The sequence below is a fragment of the Lytechinus variegatus genome, chromosome 2 (assembly GCF_018143015.1).
Source record: "Lytechinus variegatus isolate NC3 chromosome 2, Lvar_3.0, whole genome shotgun sequence".
Lineage (NCBI taxonomy): Eukaryota > Metazoa > Echinodermata > Echinoidea > Temnopleuroida > Toxopneustidae > Lytechinus > Lytechinus variegatus.
Genome location: NC_054741.1, coordinates 73,809,036 through 73,831,804, shown reverse-complemented (window position 1 = coordinate 73,831,804; position 22,769 = coordinate 73,809,036).

The following is a 22,769-nucleotide window of genomic DNA, read 5'->3' as shown; positions in this document are numbered from 1 at the left end:
TAGCTCAATTTCACATAGCTACAAAATTAATTGTAATTTTAAAAATCTCAAATATATTAAGATATAGATGTATCATCTTATTATTGATGGTTTCAAAGGCTTTTCTAAGGAGAGGGATGGTAAACAGCAGAAACAATTTTCCTGGTATCGCCTGACCATGTGCTCCTCACTTTTTAAAGACTGCTTTAATTATCAAGTCTTTTGTGAAGCAATTTTTTTACGTAGGACTGTACAGAACATAATTTTTAGATTTTCTCTTATAAGAAACCAAAAATTCTAATCAATTTTGGTAACCAAAATAATTTCCTGCAAAGGTATGGTAAATCAATTAATTCTTGAATGTTGATGACAGTGTTGTGTAATGATATTAAGATGGATACATATACAAATGGCCAAGAATATGAAAGTTGTAGAATTGACTGTTATTAAGATCCATGTACATGTATCTAATTTCAACTTATACCATTATTCAACTTGACACGGTTTTGCTTTCATAAAGCACTTATCACTTAGAGCTTACACATATCCATCTTAATAAAATTAAACAATAAAATCATCAACATTCAAAAATATATTAATTTATTCAGGAAACCTGAAGATGCACCTCTTACATGTAGACTAATCTCATTTAAAGGCTCCCTCACACCTAACCGAATTGCCTGAAATATGCCTTGTGATGGCTGGCGAAAGGCATTTTTTAAGAAATCGCTTTCAATGGTAACTGATAGTAAATCATATTTACCCTTCGTGTTTGGGTTCGTACACCTTCTGAACTAATAGCTGCGATTATTCAAATTCGCATGGAAATTTTGAACATGTTTAAAATTTCCCAACAAATTGAGAAATCGTTGGTCATCTGTTTGAATTCGCATCTCTTATTTAGTCTGCAATAATCGTTGGTTTAACGTTCGCGTTTCATTGTCACGCATAGTCCCTCATCACGCTTTTGCCAAAGTGGACCGATCTCGAAAGAACCCTTAACAAAGCAACACAATTACACAAAGTACAATAATGCCCGATCTATTCCCTCGTCTTCCTTTCTAATGCACGCCATATCAAACCTTTGCTCACTGTTCGTTCGTCTTTTTGGGTTATATCAACCTTTCGCTCGCCTTCGGCTGCAGTTTACTCAAAGAGGTGAACTGAAATATTGATATCCTTTGCATGCCGTATTTATCCTTTGCTTACCGTTCTTTGATAAAATTTGAAAATAGTTACTGATCGCATGATTTGACAGAAATTTTATTTAAATTTGTTGAATTTGTGTGCTTTTCGTGCATTTTTCCCATTCATCATCCTCCATCCGCCTACATTCGGTCAGGTGTGAGGGGGCTTTAAACACTGCATAATTTTTTTCTCAGTACCTTATCGAATTATAAATCACTATACTTTGAACTAAACCACATGAATGATAACTTCCATGACTGGGTATTTAAGTTTATCATTCCCTTTATAAAGGGTGAGTTCAAACCCTGTAACTGACTAGTGTACAGACTGAGCTCCATCATCCCCATTACATTCATGTATGTGTTATGTTTTCACTCATTTGCAACCATAATACAACAGAGTTCATTTCACCAATACGTACTTATTTACACAATATATTGACTTGTTACAATAGTCATTGAGATACATGGAAGGTCAGATGAAGCGAGAAATGACTTGATCTAATTGTGTCTCAGCGACCATGATCATGGCAATTGTACGATGCTTGATTTACTAGCTCTAGGTCAATGTAATTTGTGCTGGGGGAACACTGGTAGCAAAATACACAGTCTCCTCATTAGCTCATATGGCAGCCAGACAGATGCATGAACACTGGATATTGTGTGTTTTCATTTTCTCATTAATTTTTTTCATATAATTATTTTCTTAAAAACATATTCTCCCTTTGGTTTATATGCAATTCCTGCAGCTCATTATATCAGACTGCTAAAAATAATGTAAGGCTGTGTTACGCTAACTTGTAAATGTGGAATAATATGTGGCATCAAAATATCACTCATTTCATTCAGAATAACAACCCCCCCCCAAACACCATGTGACTGTACAATAATTTTAAATGTCTAAAAAATGAGATAATGTTGCTTGTCACAATATATTTTAGTTCTACTTTTGCAGCATTTCATGCACTGACACCTTGTAGGGTATATAGATCAGTTTTTCTTTGTTGTTCTTTTTCAGGCTTTTAATCTTACTGAATACGTTTAAGACTTGATTATGTAATATTACCAAGGAAATCCTGTTGCATTACAATTAAAGACTCTGCTAGTTAATGAGCTCATTAATACAAAAAATTGGTCATGTGTTGTGTTGCAACTGGTAAAACAGACGTTTTTATGGAAACACTCAATGAGTTCATATCTTCCGATGATTTCAGATAAGATAGGCAGATGCAACCCGTTTGAAATAAAGGTCAAATAAAAGTCAGAGACACTATTCAAAAGAAAAGTGTCAAATAAAGATGTAGATCCATAGCTTCTGACTAGTTTATTAATAGTCATATTATGTAGGTTAAAAACAAGATCTATAGATACATTAAGTGTGTACCGCACTTGCTAATTCATAACATTAAAGCCAAATGTTTTTCCGTAGTTTTGTATTCTACATAAATCAAGATGAACCTATATGTATTCACTTGCATTCAGAAATGTAGTTCTCATTGGTCAGATAAACACAATCACATGAAATTCACTTTGCCTACAATAAAGTTGAATGTAACAGACTCTCCATGAGATTAATGAAATGCAATTAAAAATCATGCTGGTTCAAAGTATTCCATATCCTAGTAACCATAAAAAAATACCAACACAAAAATAGGGATCTGCATATAAATCGCAAACTGCAACAAACCATTAATGCTGCCATAAACCTTTTATGGACAGTGGACACAGAAGAGTCATATATTTCAATAGGATTTCAGCATTGGTTAGCATACTCAGTGCACATGTAAACAACCAATCTGCTAAATTATAAACAAATTCATTATCAATCACTTCGAGCCCATTTCTATGGAAATGAAATTCCATTACAAGCACTTGGGAAAAGGCTTCCCATGAATTATTGATAAAATGTTCCTCTCCTGCCTGCATCTCCCAAGAAGCAACATTCATGCCCCAGGCTACGGTCACGACAGTGTGTTGCCTACACCGGCCCTCTTATCCATCTTTGTATTATGCTAAACCTAGATGTGAAATGTGGAAGCGTATGTGGGACAGAATCACAAGAGGGCATTATAAGACACCAGATTCAAGGGTGAATCACTGGGTGGTGTTGCTAAACAGAAAGAAAGGGTGGGAATACTGACCAGGTTCGGGTGAAGGTGTTAAAAGGTAATTTATTCTTTCCCTTGAAAGAGAGTGCACTTGACACTGCAATCAAACCATCCTCCTTGTTCTCCACATTTCCTTCAGCATTCTTATAAACAATTTTTTAAAGTGAGGGTTAAACTGCTATCATTTCACAGGATTAAAATATCGAGCTACAATGCCATAATCTGATCCCATTGAGTTTAATTGTAAAATGCACATACATATGAAAGGAATAGTCTATGAATGCACCAATTCAATGGTGAAAGTGCATGCATCTAGATAATTATGCAAAATGCTACCAGTAGTTGTACTTTTGACAAGAGTGCCTTGGTGAAAATTGTGACAAAATAATGAATAGATATTTTTTTTTGCATGGCCCAACCCCTGATGCCATTTGCTTAATAAATTAGGAAACTGAGAAAATGATACATAATATAAATGTGGAATTTTATTTTCATCATCACTTTTATCTCAGTTGCATCTTTTACCAGTTTTGAATACAAAAAAGCCTAAAGTTTGAATCTGAAGACTACTCTGTTTATAGTCTTTGAGAGTGTAATGTGCCTATCACTGAATCTAATGACTACTCTCTCTGCGATCTAAGAGCAGTTATGCACCATGGGTGAATTTAATGTCACAGGTCTTAATTGGAAAGACCTAGACATCCAGGTAGTTCACTTGTCATGTGGAATGCACTTCTTACAGATTTTCCTAATGCCTTTCTTACAGATGTTCCTAATGCCCTTTTAACAGATGTTCCTAATGCCCTTCTTGTGATGCAAACCGTCTTTGCTTTTCATATGATTCATATTCATTTTCAGCATCATTAAGAATAGCCACATAATGAATGAATATCATCTCAACCATTTCTGCTTTTAGAAAATAATTAAGACATCATTAGCAAGGTGACAGACTCATTCAGTCATGCACTAATAGCTTCACAGTAGTTATCATTAACCACTGTCATTTAGAGTAATATAAGAAATAGAAATGAAACTGATGATGTGCTGGAAATATAGAAGAAATTCTTGCTGAAGAAAACATTGAGTATTATCCATGCTCAAAAATCAACGTGGATACCGGTTAAATGAGAATTAAACTTAATTCACCAGTGCATCATGTTATGCATGTAACATAAATACTTCCAGGTACCCCTAAACCACTCAATACTTGCTTCTTGTGATACATGTATACCACTCACAATCTATCACAACTGGAGACAATGTTTATGCTAACAGGTGGTGATACAACCTCTGAATAAACGTGCGATCAGTCATTTCATAATTTGCTATGGACAATATGCACTTTACATTGTGATGCATCATAGGTTTCTCCTAAGAGCAAGTGGCAATATTGCATATTGTACTGATCCTAACTGGCTAATGATAGCGCTATTGATCACAAGTGGCGATAACATGTATATCTACATAATTTACAAAACAGAATTGCATGTTAATTACCTGATACGTAATCAACAAGCATCTGGCTGCAGCACAGGGAATTAATACTCATAGGAACAGTTTGTACTGCCAAAGGTGAAATGAGATTTCATCTACAGAGAGACATAGGACAGCAATATTATACCAAGTACACTATGCACTTTCGGTAATACATAGAAGAGTTGATGAACCCTTCTGAAGTTTCCGTCAGTGATATGCACATAATTTTGTCAATGAATATCTCTATCACAATTTCTCTAATATTACCTGTGATGATATGCCTCACCTTTGGTGCTGGATAAAAGTACAGGGTTCTACCATTGCTGGTTGATATCACTGAGGAAAGCCATAAAACCTTAGCCTGAAGAAAGATCTTTGAACATGGCAATTCTCAATTCTAATGGTTGATTGGACTGAGCATTGACAAATAAAACCGCTCCAAAAAAGATGATCTTGATGAAAGCATAATGAGTTGAAGATGAGGGCAAAGGGAGACTAGGTTAGATCAGTGCAAAGTCAGCCACTGCACACGGCTGCAGGGAACTGAAAATTGATGGTAAATTCATAGCAGCCTAGATTTATTCTTATTTGATGTCTTCAATTTGTGGCTAGAGTGAGAAAATATCTCACGGAAACTTAACATAAACTAAACATTTATTTCTTATTTTGTTATAAGTTTTTGTAATATTTAGTCTAGTAGAAATATTCACTTTCCCTTTCAGGTATTTTTTAAAGCATGTACTAAAAGAAAACTGGCCTTACAGACCACCTGCCTATAAAGATCAATCCAATTGTCTCCTGCGAGTGGTCTTTACACATGGAGTGATGCATATTTACACCCAATCTAAGATAAATCACAGAGGAACCTAAACTTGAAGCAGACACGAGACCAGTCCATTCAATTTAATTGCTCTCCTTGTCTATCAGGGCACCCATAGCTTGCTCTATCAAGAGTCAATTTTGGAAATAAACAAGCCAAATCTAATAGGATTGTCTGTCGGCCTCACTGCGCCGAGCGAAAAAAGGGTGACGGAGGGAATTGTGGGGATATCAGTGCCATTTTATTGGGTTAGTCCAAGCATGTGCTAGAGGAGTAGTCTGGAGGTTTTTGTGACAAGACCTTGAGAAGAGACACTTGAACACAGTCAGGGCTCCATTTTATAGAGGATCTTCCTTAATAGTTACCCTTTTCATAAACCTATCCTCCAATTAGCCGCCTAAGAGTAATGCGGATAATTCAATAAAAATTGCGTTCACCAACTCCTAAAATAAGCCGCATTATTTTTACGAGCGCCCATCCTGAAAAAGGTGGATAATCGTGATGACAACTAGACACGCCCCGTCCGATGTGGTTGTGTTGGAAAAGGGTGACCTTGTGACCGCACCATGGTAATTATCCGCATTATTTGGAAATGCGTTCATAAACTCAAAATCTTGTCCCGATGCTGCTATTATGCGGATAATAGCAGCATCAGAGTAATGCAGATAACTCTTGTCCTCCTCCAATTTTACAACCAAATTATGCTGCGATTAGCCGTATAACTGGGTTTATGAAAGGGGTATTAATAGTCAACATGTCCAGAATTGTCTGAAGTGGTAACTCAAAATTTTGATCTCCAACTTCTTTTTTTTTCCAAGGAGAGGTTTTCAAAAACACTAAAGAAGAAACATTCAAATTGATTAAATTGCTTTCACTTTGAAAACCCTTCATGAGCAGAGCTGTTAAGTTAAGATGATGGGTCTCAGCCAATTTATGCGTAAAAAGAGAAATAAAATTACCTTTGTAAGACAGTCTTTGCTCATATTAAGTTTGACAAGAACTGAATAAAATAAACATGGTATTCACATCCACCTTTCATCTCTCCATACTCCTTTTCTATTTCCTTTTCTCACTCTCCTCCTCTTTCTCATAGTCATCTCTACCTCCCATCTTCCCCAACATCCTCTCCACCTCTATTTTCTCTCTCTCTCTCTGTCAATAACTCATTTTTTTCACCCATCTTTTTATCCCCTCCCACTGTCTTTTCAACATCATCTTCAACTCTATCTTTCTTTTCTCTCTCCCAACTCTCTCTTCTTCAAACACTTTGCTTCCAGGTAATCCTAAACTCTGGACAAACCCCTGCCAGGCTCAAGTAGCCACAGTCGGCTTCGTTAGCATGAACACATTGCATTATGTGCTTTAAGTGCCACATTCGTGTCTCCACATCAAGCACACCATATTTGCATTGAGCGATGTCTGCAAACTTCATAAGAAAGCAGTGTTACAGAGAGACAAAAAAAAAGCAAATACATGACAAAAAATCCTATCTATCCAATCTCTATGCATAATAGATTGAAAGGTAATGATGTCAAAGCTTCTACAATTTCACTTCTTAGCTTCTCTCCTTCCTTTCCCAGGGGGGGGGGGAACCTTGTTACCTTCATTTAATATCACTTGAGAGAATGAAGGGAAAGTTTGTATTGAATCAAATAGGCTCTTCAGGCATCTAATGGCTTTTACATTAAATTGATATATCACTGCTATATCAGTATAAACCAATTTATCTCAAGAAGGCTAGATTCAAGCCTTTTTATGTCTTATGGACGAGACAAAATAAATACCTGATTTGATAGAAGATTAAAATACTGCAATTAAACATGGGTCCTATTACCTGACACCTACTTATCTTTCACTTAAACACCTTTCTGACGGACAGAAAGTTTCTTTACATATCAAAGTGGAACACATGTGGCAGTCTGGCCTGCAAAACATGAATAAATATTGAAACAGAGCATAATTTGACTTTTCACAAAGAGAGAAAAATTCAATTGATAGTACAATACCAAACTTTGTTGACCTCAAATGACCCTTGACCTTGCTTGACCAGTACCCTGAAATTACACTCATCTTATTTCTGATACCTAATTTCTAAATACCTGTTTAAATATCAAAATTAACAGAATACATACTTATCATGTCAATATTGGTTGCATGTTGATATCAGTTTATTGACCTTCAGTTGACTTTTGACCTATGCCTGGGTATTTTAAATTTCATCAGATAACCATTATGTACATGTATGTTTCATGCAATACATGTATTGTAGGGACTTACACTTTCAACACTATTTTGAAAATCAAGAATCATAAGCTTAGTTAAGTTTTTTAATGTTGATACAAAACATGATTTAAAAAATCATTGACCATAAATGACCTTTGACCTTTCACCATTCGACCAGAAACTTATACAAAATGATAAGTGATAATTTTGTGGAATAGGTCTTAATACTATGAAAGTTAAGATAAAATTTCAAAAACTTAATCTTGATAATGATTCCAATATGGATGAAGGACCAAGTTTCTTTAAGGCCTGGTATAAAGCTGTTCGTAAGATACAAACGACTTTACGCATGACTGGTGATCCTTTCTTGTGCTGTGTGATATCCTTATGTAATTGAGTTATGACCTAAGAACATGTTCCAGTCGTGCGTAAAGTCGTTCGTAACTTTACGAACAGCTTTATGAAACACCCACCAGGTCCCACTGGCCGACAGACACAAAATGCATTCATAACAGAAACAGCAAAATTTTGGGGTGGCTCCATCCATTTTCATCCGCTCCAGACAATGGACAAAATGGGCAAACAGTGAAATCATAGTGGATAGATGCTCGATGGATATAGAGCATTTGAAACACGTATGCAAAGAGTACACAACGGATACCGGTACATAACATTTTCAAACGGATGGCAAGATTCTTTTCCGTTTTACATCCTCTCTGCATCCAAAAGTGCAGAGGGACCAAGCCTTTTAATAGCAAACACTTTCACAGATACCTTCCTCCCACCCAAATATGAAGCACAAGACACAATGTTTCAAACACAAATCAAATGTCAAGTCCTTCCCCCTCATTCAGTGTTTATCAGGAGCTAAGCAGCTGGTAAAGAGTGCCTTTATGGATCAAAATACCCACTTTTCCGCCCCGCTGAATGTTGGTGATGAGAAGGGGGAAACGGTGCCCCACATTCCAACAGACTCGCACATATCATGAATGTAATGTGCATGCATTTATGTGAAGTAAATTTCACGCCTACCAATCGACTACTCGCAAGCCATAGCCAGACAGTTTATGCACATCAGCTGTGCCTGTGGGAATGCAGGGGTACGAGGTGACTAGGTTGGGTTGAAGATTCACCCCTCTGTCAATTGCAAAGAGATCCCAGGGGAGGGTTATCAAGGATGGGGGTAAATGTGTCAGATGAGGATGCTTAGGTTCTCAATAATGAGTAAAGAAACAATGTGAAAATCTACTGTTTGGATAACTCTTTTAAACAGTCATTTTTGTTATCAAACAAGAAGCAAAGTTTCTATTATTCTGATATTTGAATGTTATCAAAATCAAGTATCAAGTTGGACTATTTGAGAAGCAAATAGTCGCTTCTCAAAACTGGGAGAACTTTGATGAAGACAAACTTACAATCAAGAAATCTTAATAAAATCATCTAATTATGAGATAATTAGCCTAAGTGATGATTGGACCAAATGGCAATAAGACTTTTTATAATAATTCATAATAACACACTTATTTCAATAAGCCATAACCATGTTACTGTGGCATTAGACGAACATACAATAGACCAAGTGTGTCTTCACCTAAATTCAGTACTTGACCATGATCACCAGGACCCTGTTACCAACAAGATATCTTTAGAGTAACTTTGCCATCCAATGGTATTAATTTCCTAGAAATCCCAGGGTGGTATTCTGGAACATGGTCATAACTTTCGTCATAAATTTTGTCATTTCTCTCCAGGATGTGACACACATTGATTGTCACAAATCAGTATTCTGAACATTGTCTTTTCCCTGTCATAACTCTGTAAGTCCCGCCCATCTTTTCAGAAGCAAACGATTCAAAATCATTGTTTGCTCTGAGTAGGAGCCCTTCTTACCAATAGGAAGGCCCAGGGCATGTGGAGCGTATCCTCTATACACTAGCTGGCATCACGCAACTGTGCGTGTATTGATGCACTTAATTACAAAGAGAGACAGGGAGCTGAGGAGGATTTTTTAAAAGAGATTAAAAAAAAAGAAAAAAAGAAAAAAGAAATTGGTATGTAGGGCTAACTACATGTATGTACTTGAAGCATGAAAAAATATTCTTTAAAAGTTTATATGGATGACGAGTGGAATTAATACAACAATCTAATCTAAATAATATCACTGTATGCTTCACATATATAGTCTGCATGGTATCACAATATTATGGTATTATAAGAAATGACCGTGTCAGATTTTATCATATCTTTTGCTTGTACATGTATATTGGGATTATGCACATAAATTTTATGAACCGCATATTTTTTGTGTTCACTAAAGAGAAGAGACAAAATCTGTGACAATTTTGTGACAATTTTATGACAAAAGATATGACATCCACTATACTGATTCTGTCATATCTCCGAGAAGAAGCAAAATACAGAGAAAAGACAATGCTCAGAATACCACCCCTGGAGTTTATTGGCTAATCAGCATAGTTCCCATGGTAGTTACCATTGATTTATAATAATATTAAATTCATGCAATGGGACCCAAATTATTGTGTTAACAACTAAACTTGACCGAACACTATCAGCAGTAGATATGAACTCCCTTCAATGGATTCACAAGAAATTTAACCCTAAAACTTAAACAGCTGGGGGTGGGTTGAATCCATTTTTGACCATGCTGCTTGCTGACTTTAACTTTCAATTCTTGCACATCTCTTGATATTTCAGAAACATGTCAATCAAGAAAAATACCAATTCATGTAACACCAAGATTTCATAAAATGATTTGATCTTAATGTCTGAATTAGAAATTTGCAATGTAGAGTCTTATCACTTTATCCCTTTTTAAATCTGTACCAAGTCATGATTTGATGCCACTCATCTTCAATTCTTTGACACTTAAATACTCATGTCTACAAAAATTAAAATCTTTACCAGGAGAAATGATGATTGATGAATTACACATGACTTCTTTCATTGGCAATCAATGAACGAGTGTTAAAATATGGAAGTACAATCTCTTAGACCGGCTGTGTTTTGAAACTCATGCTATGGCAGAGGAAAAAAAATGCTCCAAGGGGGCTCATTGTGTATGCATGTCACAATGAATGTGCAACAGGCTAAGAGCCATCAAATGGCTGGACCTTCTCATGTATATTAAACTGTCCAGGGGTAAGGGATTCTGTAGACAGATAAACCACACAATTGATTGTAGTCTTACAGAGCAGACTAAAGAGCAGGAAGCAATTTTCATGGAATCCTATCACAATTTGCTCCACATTTTTAAAGGGGAAGTTCAACCCGAAGAAAACTTTGTTGTAAAAATAGCAGAAAAAATAGTAAAAAATATTGGTGAAGGTTTGAGGAAAATCAGTTATTAGAGTTCAAAGTTTTGGATTTGTGACGTCATAAACGAGCAGCTGCTCCATGTGTTATGTAATCTAAAATGCATGAATTTCAAATTTTGTATGGTTCCTGATGACTTAATTTTGTTTTCAATTCATGATCGGGTGTGAAATGATTTGTCTATTGATATATAAAAGGTACAGTGAAAACCATTTTTAATTTTCTGAGAAAATGACATTTCATTTATTTTTTGCCATTCGCTCTGTAGGAATGCTGCATGATGTCACAAATCAAATAATTGACATTCTAATAACTTTTATATATTTACTTGATGAATTTTTCTCAAACCTTCAGCAATATTTTTCATTATTTTTTCTACTATTTTTACAATAAACTTTTTGTCAGGGTGAACTTCCCCTTTCAAAGATGAACCAGATCCATGAACTTTTAAAGTTATGATGGAAATCAACAAATACCCCCAACATGGCCAAAGTTCATTGACTCTTCATGACCTTTGGCCTTGGTCATGTGGCCTCAAACTCTGGCAGGATGCTAGTAATACTTTATAACCACTATGTCCAGTCTAAGTTTCATGAATAAAGCCCATATACTTTCTAAGTTATAATGATATTTCAAAAACTTAACCTTCGAATAAGATTTGATGTTGACAATGCCGATGCTGCCATCGGCTATGCAGGCGAGACAAAAGTGACTCGCAATAAATTACAAGATTCTTGAAGATTTTTTTTTCAAGAGACTTGTATGATATTCATTACTGATATCAAAATCTTAAAAATTGGTCACTGGTTAACTTTTCTGCTCAGGCAATAACTGCCATTGTTACATTTAATTACTATGATAACACTCATTATGCAATTTTAAATAAACAACATTTTTCAAACATGGCACACTTCAAGGAATATTCTATTTTCATTATTCTGTACAGATATGTGATGATTCTTTCCACTCTCTTGCCTAGTTGAATGTTTTAAGTCAATATAGAAGTTGGAAGATGACTATTATCATGTTACCAGAATTATATTTTCTTCAGCCTATTTCACAAGACTATAAATTCCAATCTTTGGTCACAATGTGGAAAGGCCTGGGTTCTACGTGCCCTGCATGAGTGAGAGAAAAATATCTACCTGTAATATGTAGATCGAAGAGAACAATACGAGGTAAAAGGTAGACGAATACAAGTAGTCCACCTCCTCTCACAGGAGTTGGAATGTAGGAAAGGGGACATACATGTACGCCATGGGTGACACTTTCAGGGAGTATACAAAAAGGGAAAAGTAAAAGATGAAATTCAGGTATAAAGAGTAATACTACTAATAAAACTATGGTCTGTTAATATAATGCAGCTGCTATAATTGTACACTCTACTGCGCTTGATATTTGGTATCATATTATTACCCCAGATGTAGCTGAGCAGCCATAAAGGCACTAAAACATTCAAGGAATAAATTCTACCGAGTACCAAATCACTTAACCTGGAAGGAATGCAGCACAATGTGGGTAAATTTCTTGCTGAAGGAAAACACATCGTGGTTGGGATTCAAACCCACGTCCCTGTGATTGAAAGAAGAGAGTAGTAACCACAACGCCCCAGTGGTCTTCAAAAAGAATATAATGGAAGGTGCTGTTTATTTATAGATAATCACTGCCTCTTATCTATTCCTATAATAAAGCAATACCTGTATATCAAGACATCTATAACAGAGAGACAAGAAAATGGCTTTTAAAGCAGATGGTCTTCACAAACAGGTGCAATTAATACATTTCATGTTTCAGTGAGGTGAACTACAAACTGTATTCAATAGAAACCTATCTAGACAGGTGTTCATCCTAGACAGTTGGTTGCAATGACAGATTTTCCAGTTGACTGTTAAAGGGTAAAAGGGACAGATAAAGATGAGAAGAGGGAATGATAAATAATAGTATAATAGATTTGAATATCCAATTTTGATACCAAATCAGCATCAGATACAGATCAATCATATTGGGTAATTTCATTTAAAACAATACTATGATTTGACAAGCAAAAACAAAAAGAAAAAAAAATGGGTGGTTATCAGTGTTCTGTCCCATGCCATTTTACATGAAAATAAAACAATGCCTTCTAAGTTGGATGTGTTAGTGTAACATGCATGTACATGTATGGTATTTAAAAAAATCATTCATACAGTGCTCACAGATCCATACACACAGATAACTTATTCAGAAAAATAGAATGACTTTCTAGTTAGCAAAGATGTCATGGTCAAAGAAAAAGAAACTTGCATGGAAGCAATCATGTGAAAATAAGAGTTTCCATGGCAATGAAAGCTTTTCTTTCCTATGAATTTCATTCAGATTCTTTGGACAGCACCTATTTCCAGTACAATGATCATCAGCAGACATTCTCCTGAAATTCTCTTATCCTATATGAAATGAAAACCATCAAAGGATGATGTGCAAGGAAATTGTCACTTCCACGTCTCTTAATCGCTTAAGCACATTGCCTACATACAATTCCCTGGTAGAGCATTAGAAGTGATCACGATAGATGTTTTATTTATTATTCATTACATACAAGACGTTAAAAGCTTTGCACACATTCGCAAAGTATCCAAGTTCCTGGAATCTGTTATTTGCAAATCATCACAAGACATATAATCATAGAATAAAGAGTAATGAAAAAGTTATGAAACCAGACAATCTATTGTATAGTATCTTCTTAAACAATCAAAAAGTTGTCAGATCTAACAATAAATATGTTCCTCAACATTTAACTTTGCCAAAGAAAGATTACTTGTGTATTCATGTGAAATTTATCAATAAGAAAGATGATTACACTGAAAACACTACATAATAAATATAGAACTGCCCACTTTTGGGAATGCAGGGTCAATCTTACCATACAAGCAATTATCGTACATGAGCCAATTTAAAACATACGTTCAGATTTTTAAGAAAAGGGATACAATTTGAAACTATACCAAAAATTCAATAATTTTCTGACCGATATTAATTTGTTACATATATTTAGAATGGCTGCCTAAACCCTATACCTAAACTGACAGATACAGACAACGTCAAAAATTAAGTCAGCAGATGTCCGAGCTCCATCTGCAAACCCTAAGGATTCATCAAGAGTTAACAAAAAAATTGCCAGATTGTGAAATGAAATACTTGGCTGGTCCCAGAAGCTTCAATAAAGAGAAGCCAGTACTGGTGGAATGATGCAAATAGACCCATAAAACCTTGACTTTGTTGAACATTCAAAGATTCTGTGATCTTTTACCACAAGACATATACTTTTACTGTTTTTTATTCACAACTATTCAATAAGTTTGATTTTTTTTAATTGAAAATTTGACCCATTCCATCGATCTTCTAGTATTGAAAGTTGATATCTTAGCAAACAACTTTTCATTAAAAAATAATTCTTCAAATTTGCGACTTGCAATGGAAAGTTAAAATATTAAATAGAAATGAAAATAATCAAATCTATCCCTTTGAGAGTTTTGACATGTTTTGTTTGATCCACGGAAGTGCTGTTAACAAAGGTGATGTCTGGTACATCACTTTTCATCTTAAGAGCAATGCTTCAAGCAGGGAATAATTATGAAGCATTTTTCATTATAACTTCATATCAGTAGTGCTCTCTTATCCCCAGCTTGCTTATCATATTGAGCTGGAGTAGACAGACCAGCTTGTAAAGTCATCCACTTGGATTACACAGTCGGGCACAATTAATGATTTCTTGAAACACTTGCTAACAATGGAGGCACGAAGGAGCACTGTTAATGATTTCTTGCAATATTTGTATGGCATGGAAGGCATATCATCTATCGTGAGAAGCAAAAAGGCATTGAACTATCTTCTATATATAAAATTATATAACACCCTTTTGGTTCTAATCAGATGAAGCCTGTCAGAATACACAGACAGGCTAGGCTCCAGTTCATTGACTACCATTGACGTGAATCAATACCTCCAAGTCGTTCTCTCCCACTAGCATCGCATTATATCCGCTGATCTTTTATCATCGGTGACATGCATGTGTACCTCATGCCAGTTCTTGGAAGAATGTTAGAATTATGGCTGGCAGACATCTTGACAATGAAGATCTACCATACACAAGAATTATAATATCTAATCAGCAGTGCATCCAATAGATACAAAGGATAAGGTTGGAGTGGGGAGAGGACATATCAAAGCTAATTACTGTTTACACTGCAATAAAAAGACAAATCCTTAGGTTTTTCTCCTAATTCTGAAGTTTGTCGCAAGCTCATGACAGGCAACTAATAAAAAAAACACAATTTAAAGAAATATCTCCTTTGTATTATAAGAACAATTTAATGCGATTCGTAGCTAAAAAAAGGATGTGAACACACCCTAAAACAGGGTAACCAAGATGAGACCTTTGATTACCTCAAACTTGTTGAGCGTATGTAGTTGGTATGGAGACCCTGGATATATTCAGTGACCCCAAGGCAATCATGAATACATACATGGACACCACTGGCAAGAACTGGGTCAGCCTATGCTCCACCAGTATGATAAACACAACCATGTTTTAAACCAAACATGTCTCAAAATGGGGCCAAAATTGAACATTGTGGATACATAAAAGTAAGGAAATAACATCTCTTAAGGCCACTACACACCTTACGATTCGTCCACGACCCGATTTTGGAATAAAACGTAGTAGAATTTGATGCTAATATTGAGACATATCTTACTGTGTAATGTTCTAAATGACTGTACAAATGCATATTTTCAAACTTCAAATCTGTGACTATGCCATCATCCTCATTATAATAAAAGCGAATATGATTGGCTACGATTTAAAACTAATTTGACCTTTAAGCCTAAATTGTTATATTAGTATTCTTACAATTAATTTGAACCTCAACTAAAAAGATACTTTTCTTTCACATTTTCAGAAAATTTGCAAAATGTGTTTTGTTCAAAAATCTGATTTGGACCAGTAGTAATGTGTGCGCCCCTTAAGATTCTCATTTACCGTTGATTTACAATCTTGTAACCTGTTAATTGCTAATCTCCAGCGTTGCATACAACGATTAGATGATTTTGATATGGATTTATGATCATCGGAGGGTCTATGATTTTTATTAAGTGCAGTACAAATTTATCAAAAATTACAGTCCTTAAACACATTGTAGGGGCATCGTACAATCAGCTTCTTTTTCTAATAGGGTCACTGTACAATCAGCACAGCCCTGGCATCATAAAATATGCAATGGGCATTGTACAATTTGCACAGGGTTATTGTATGATTAACCCAGGGGTGTCGTACAATATATGGCCTTGCTTTTTCTTTGGTCCCCTATGATGCTAAATATATGAAATCATACCATATTGCTTGAAAAATGTAAACGTACATATTGCAGCCCTCAAACACCTAAAAAAAACATCAAAAGATTGTAATGTATAATGATTATTGGAAATTAAATGAGGCATTACGGCATAAGATACACTTTTAAGTGTTTTTTTTCCATCTTTAAATAACACTAATTCCTACTCTAAATTCACTGTATGTAGTATATACGCAGCACCTTAATGGTTAGGATTACACACTGGAGACTTGAAGCAGCATCAATGAGATTTTTTTGCATTAAAACTTACTCCAAATCACTTCACTCTTTGTGAAACACTCCCCCCCCCCCTTCCTGGATAAGTACATTCACTAACAACCTAGACAGGACTCCCCCACTAATTGGGACCAAGTCAGACTAATGGATACTTCAACAAGCAGGAGCAAGCATTTAAAGTCCAAAAGTCTGTGATTCTAGGACATAAAAAAGATAAATTTCACAACCAATGAGAAGGCAAATACACAAGTCTTTTGGCGTAAACATGTAATCAGAGAAGATTCCTAGAGATGTATTCAATGACCCCAGGCATTCATGAAAACAAACCTGGAATAAAAAAGCTTCTCAAAAAGTTTGTCCACTACTAATCTAAAACAGCTCTGTAGCTGATACATGAAGCCAAGATTATTGATAAAAATGCGTTTACAATTTTCAAACTATAATGACGTAACATCACCTTGCATATGGAAAAACATGCCCCAAAAACTACCTTTCTTGCAGGACCAGCTCAAGAGTTGAAATATTGGGCTCAATTCATCCTGTTTATTGTGTGTGGAAATTTGCAAAAGTCATGTTCAGACTTTGGGATCGAGTGGTTGCTTTCAACCAGAGTGGCCCATTTCCACATAAATATGCTTTTTTTATTATTTATGTTTTAATATTTAACAAAAATCAATAAAAAATAACAGTGGAGGGTAGTCTGGTTCAGTTAAAAAACTGTTTTACAATGGAGCCCTCCACGAATAAAAAGAAACAAACATGATAAATCAAAAGCAGAACACATACAAAGTATGAAATGAAATAAATAACAGAAAATGAATAATGAAATAGATAACATAAAACAAAACATAATTGAAATAGAAAAATTGAAAACATAATAAACAAAAACACAAATACATAAATTTAAACAAAAGCCATAATTAAGTGTGCTGCACGTGGTATACAAGTATGCTAGTAAGTAAAAAAAAACAAATGATTTGTCCAATGTTTACAAATGCATTCAAAACTTGTTTACTACAGAATGGCAGCTCCTTATTAAGCCTTGCAGTAAATTTAGAAATCAGAGTAATTGTGGCACAGGTCACTAGAAACATTAATATTGCAATTAATATCATTAATATTATTTTATTAATTTGCCAAAATTAACACATTATGAAAAGAAGTTGCGGTTTAAGATTACAAGCCTTGCATTCTCTAGACTAGTGAAAAGTCAAATCCTAGTAAACTCAATACATTTGACATCTTTAACTGATAATCGGTTGATCAATGTACAGATCCATTACACCAATGAGGGATTTTGATAAGTTACTGGTAATTTGCGAGAAAGCTGTAAAATGTTGACACCACAGAAAACCAAACCAAACCACCATAATATAAAATGTCTTTCACTGTTTACTAATTTAGAAATTTGAGGTGATTGTGGTTCAACATGATCCGCCTAACAATCCCAAGTGAGGAGATAATGTGTGAATTTTGGTCTAGTCAATGAATTATATAAACTCTCAAATGTATCAATCGATGGTTAGAATGGGTGCTATAAGGTTTTCATTCAGCAAAGTATAAGATTATCATCAATTAACGGTCGAGAATTAATCTCTACAATGATCTAATGAAATGCATACATGTAAGTTTCCATTTTTATTTGCGGTAGATCATGGTTAAACCACAATCAAGCTTCATGAATAGAGAAAACTAGATATATGTGAATTATGGCCAACTCAATGAATTTTAGGATCTTGAATGTATCAATTCATAGATCAATACATCACCTGATTAAAAAATCAGCCTTTAAGATTTTGTCATTAAAATAACACAATTTGGTTGAATTAAACTGAGATAAGATTAAAAATTTGAGGTGAATCTATGGTGTGTTGGGACAAACAAACCACCTGTAATGAAGAATGTATCAATATTATAATGCCCACTAAAATTAAACCTCTGTATACTAGTATATCAACATAAAGGTATTGGAAGAATACCGTACAAAAGTGGATATTATTCCTGAATTTCATTCGCCCCCAAACTACTCATATGAAATAACATTGATAAAATCATGTTTAGTGAAATTTTCAGATGAATCGTACGCTACATCTAATATGCAAGTGCGCATGTGTGTATGATCATTATGATTTAATACAGTACATCATGATAGCTGTGATATTTCATGAAACCATCTTGCACCTCTCTTCACGAGAATTTAATGTGAATCCATACCTTTCACAGGGGCGGATCCAGGATTTTGAAATAGGGGGGGCGCCAGCGGCGAGGGAGCGAAGCGACCGAGCGGGGGAGGGTGTGGGATGGGGGATACCCCCCTCCCACGGCAAGGACTTTTTCAAAAAATCATGTCCAAAAGTCGTATTTTGAGAGCACCTTTAGAAGAAAAATGCACACTTAAATCACTGTAACTTCATGAATAAAAGACACATACTGACTCATTTAGGAGCTGGTTTCCAGTCACACACCATATAAGCGGTCATTTACTTAAGTTAAAATAAAGTTTTGACTAGATCTAGCCCTTGAAATTGACTACATTGTACCAATCCAGTAAATATAACCATCAAAAAAAAAAAAATCCGGCGAAAATAGGGGAGGCGCGCGCCCGGGGCGCCCCTCTCTGGATCCGCCACTGTTTCATGATAATTATAATAGATTGATTACAAACACCTCCAACAATATGCAGCAACACAGTAGCATGCAATCATGAAAGCAATTACCATTTTATGTGTATACGTATTTCCTCACTGGAAAGAGTCCAATATGGAGAATGGCAGGTGAGAATGGATGATGACTAATAAGGGGTTAGTCATTAATAACAGGATTACAATAAAATAGATTATGCCAAGAAAATCATTGAAATTCATTATCACCAACAGCAAAACTCAACTGGTGCTATTGTTACCACGTAGCATGTATTAAGAGACGAGAGAAGATACCTTGGCTTGGCAGCAACAATCCTTAAGTTGCCATGTATCATTTTCAATTTATTCATCAATCCAAAGCTTGTTCCCTACATGTATGTGCAACATGAGCCTTAAGAATTAAAATCTTGAGAGAAGTGAATTTGCTGATTCAATTTTACATTGTAATATACCTTCACATTAAACATTTTGAACTGAAATTAATAAACCATGTGTTCATGTACATAAATGTACACTGGTGTGAAGGAAATACTGAGTATTCAGATGAGAACACATCCTAGCAGATGATTCACAAAGAAATTTGGTAGCAAAACTATGTCGCTACAAATTAAAATTAAAGAGATTTTGAAGTTTAATCAAGGTGATTTCTATATTTCTCTTTTAAACAGGGTTTAAAAATAACAATTATGCATCCAATAGCATGATCTATATTAGTCCTCGACACTATCGGAGAAATACAGTATATATTCAAGAATCAAATTTGAACATAATGTAACCAACCTCAACGACGAGGAACATATACAAGGCTTTACATGCAGTGGTAATTCTGTTTCAAGCGAGACAGAGCTCAGACATTTGAACTGAAATGAAAAGGTCACCCCAACATTTCAAGAGGATTCAGCTTGCCATAACCGCGTAATTTGAAAGGGTTCTATTTTCTTATCACTTCAATCTAGATGTCAAAAAGTAATCACAATAAAAGAAAAATGCAATGCTGTTCCACTTGCTCCAACCAAAATGCTCATGAATTTGCAATGAAGACATAAATGTCCATGGACTCTGCAAAGGGCTACGGGGCTTCCCTTGAATAATGATTCTCAACAGATCTGTCCTACCTCTTTTTAAACCAGTTTGAACATATCAAGTATATGCATTGTGGATAAAAGGAGTGAATTTAGTTGATGGATGTGATAGGCCATCCACCCTACCCCCTCCTTAAAGAAGAAAAGAACAATGAAATATACTTAAACTTCCATCAATCGGTTTAAAAGTTTGTATTTTGCTTTGCCATATCAACTACAACCCCCCCCCCCCCCCTCCCCTCCCATTTCACACTCCAGTCACAATCTCAAACTCCTTCTCCCATCCTCTCTTCCTATTCCAACAGAAATGAATTTTGTGATAGAAGCAACCTGTGATTAGTAAATTGACTTTTTCTTCAATTGTTACCAATGATGTACTAGTAGTATTGTGATATCGGTGACTGCAAAACCAATCAAACCTGTAACATGTACAATATACATTTAATTTATAAAACAAAAATTGGGATTGCTAAAAATATTGAATTTATTTTTTTGTTCTAATTATTATATATTCCTTTATAATAAAGGTTCATCGACAAAGTTCCATTAAAGACTGACATTTTTGTGACATTTTTTTATACATTTGATAGTCTACATTGTACATGTAGTTCAAATATTATTTAATTACAGTAATTTTCATTTATTTTATACTCTTAAGATACTTAGTGAAAATTATGAAAATATGTTTTTATGTTGTGAAATATTCAAGACCGAGTGTCCAAATTACATTATCCTGGGGGATTTTCTCTTCAAATCATTGGAAAGCAATTTTAAATGCAATGATATGAAAAGCATTATGATATTCTAAGAGAAATAAATTGTACTTAAACAAAATGCAAACAATACAAACGAAACAATACATGTATGCTTTCTTAATGTCCATATGCTGCCATGTTTGTCTGTAATACTATCTTGAACATGTAAGCCTCCATTTTTAAAAGACAATTCCTCCTAACGGCAGGATATTCATTATAAACCTCATCAGATTCAAGGGGGCATGAAATTACCTGCATTGTCTATCACTATCAAGACTTTGAATGATGGCTCATTTATACTTGTCAAATCCATACAAAATAATTATTAACCTCGAAGCAAATTATTTAGGGTACTCAGTTTTAGTATTGATTTATACTGTTATTAGTAATTTTTAGTGGAATTGTTTCATTGTTACATTATGACAGACATGCATACATTCTACATTTAGTAGTCATTTAGTGTAGATTTTATATTTTCTTTTTTTTTTATCTTAATGTCCATGTACCCCTTGCCCTCCCTCTATTTTTGTCTCTCTAAAGTGAGTCTTTGTGTATAATTCATTAAACAAGAATTTTAAAGCTACATTGGATGAGTACAAATTTCATAGGCCCGTAATCTGAACTCCATGCAGTTAAAACATGGTTGAAGGTGGGACTAAAATTATGGAAAGCTACATAGTGTCAAACATTTGTTCAGGCTGAATGCATTCTGGCTAGTTTACAGGGGGTCTTTCCCATGTTTTAATTGTTCAGTTGTTAAGAAATCTATTGCATTCAATTTGTAATGCTTAGTGCCAAATATAATGATAAATTATTTATCGTTATGAATATTTGCGTCATCATTGGCTTTCCATTTTTCAATAACAACTTTAGCCCATGGTTTAAGACAACTTAGAGTTAAAAATACGGGCCATGGGATTTCAGCATACATATTTTCATAACGTATATGTATTTCATAGAACAAGTGAACTATTAGTCTACATGTAGAAGGAACATGTCTGAATCTTTACAAAACTTTCATGCCAGAAGAAAATGATGATTCATGGTAGGGACTTGTACAGTTCAGCTCAAATTCTTTCATGCCATATATCTCCCACACATTCATGTGCATGTATTTTTGTCCATCAGCAGACAGATTTTTCCACTTTCAGACAAGCAAAATACCATACAATATGATATTCTGTCTGTAGCCAAGCTTTCTCATCCATCCTCATGGCTCAGAGAAATTAAAGTCCTACCGTTATTATTTTTGTATACCACTACCAGTACATACATGCATGTGTACATGGAACAATTAAACAGGTACGATACCAATTGCTCAAAATCATCAGCATTATCCATATCATAAGAATATTGGAAAATCACTAATTGAATGTAGTCTGGGCATTTATGCTAGTTATTAAATCTAGAAAAAATTTATGTGAGGACCCACATTAATTTCAAATTCCTTGATTAGCCTCTGTCATCATTTATCTCGTTCAGCAAAAAAAAAATCAGAAAATGTGAAGCATTGTGGCCCAGTGGATTAGTCTTCTGACTTTGAAACAGAGGGTCATGG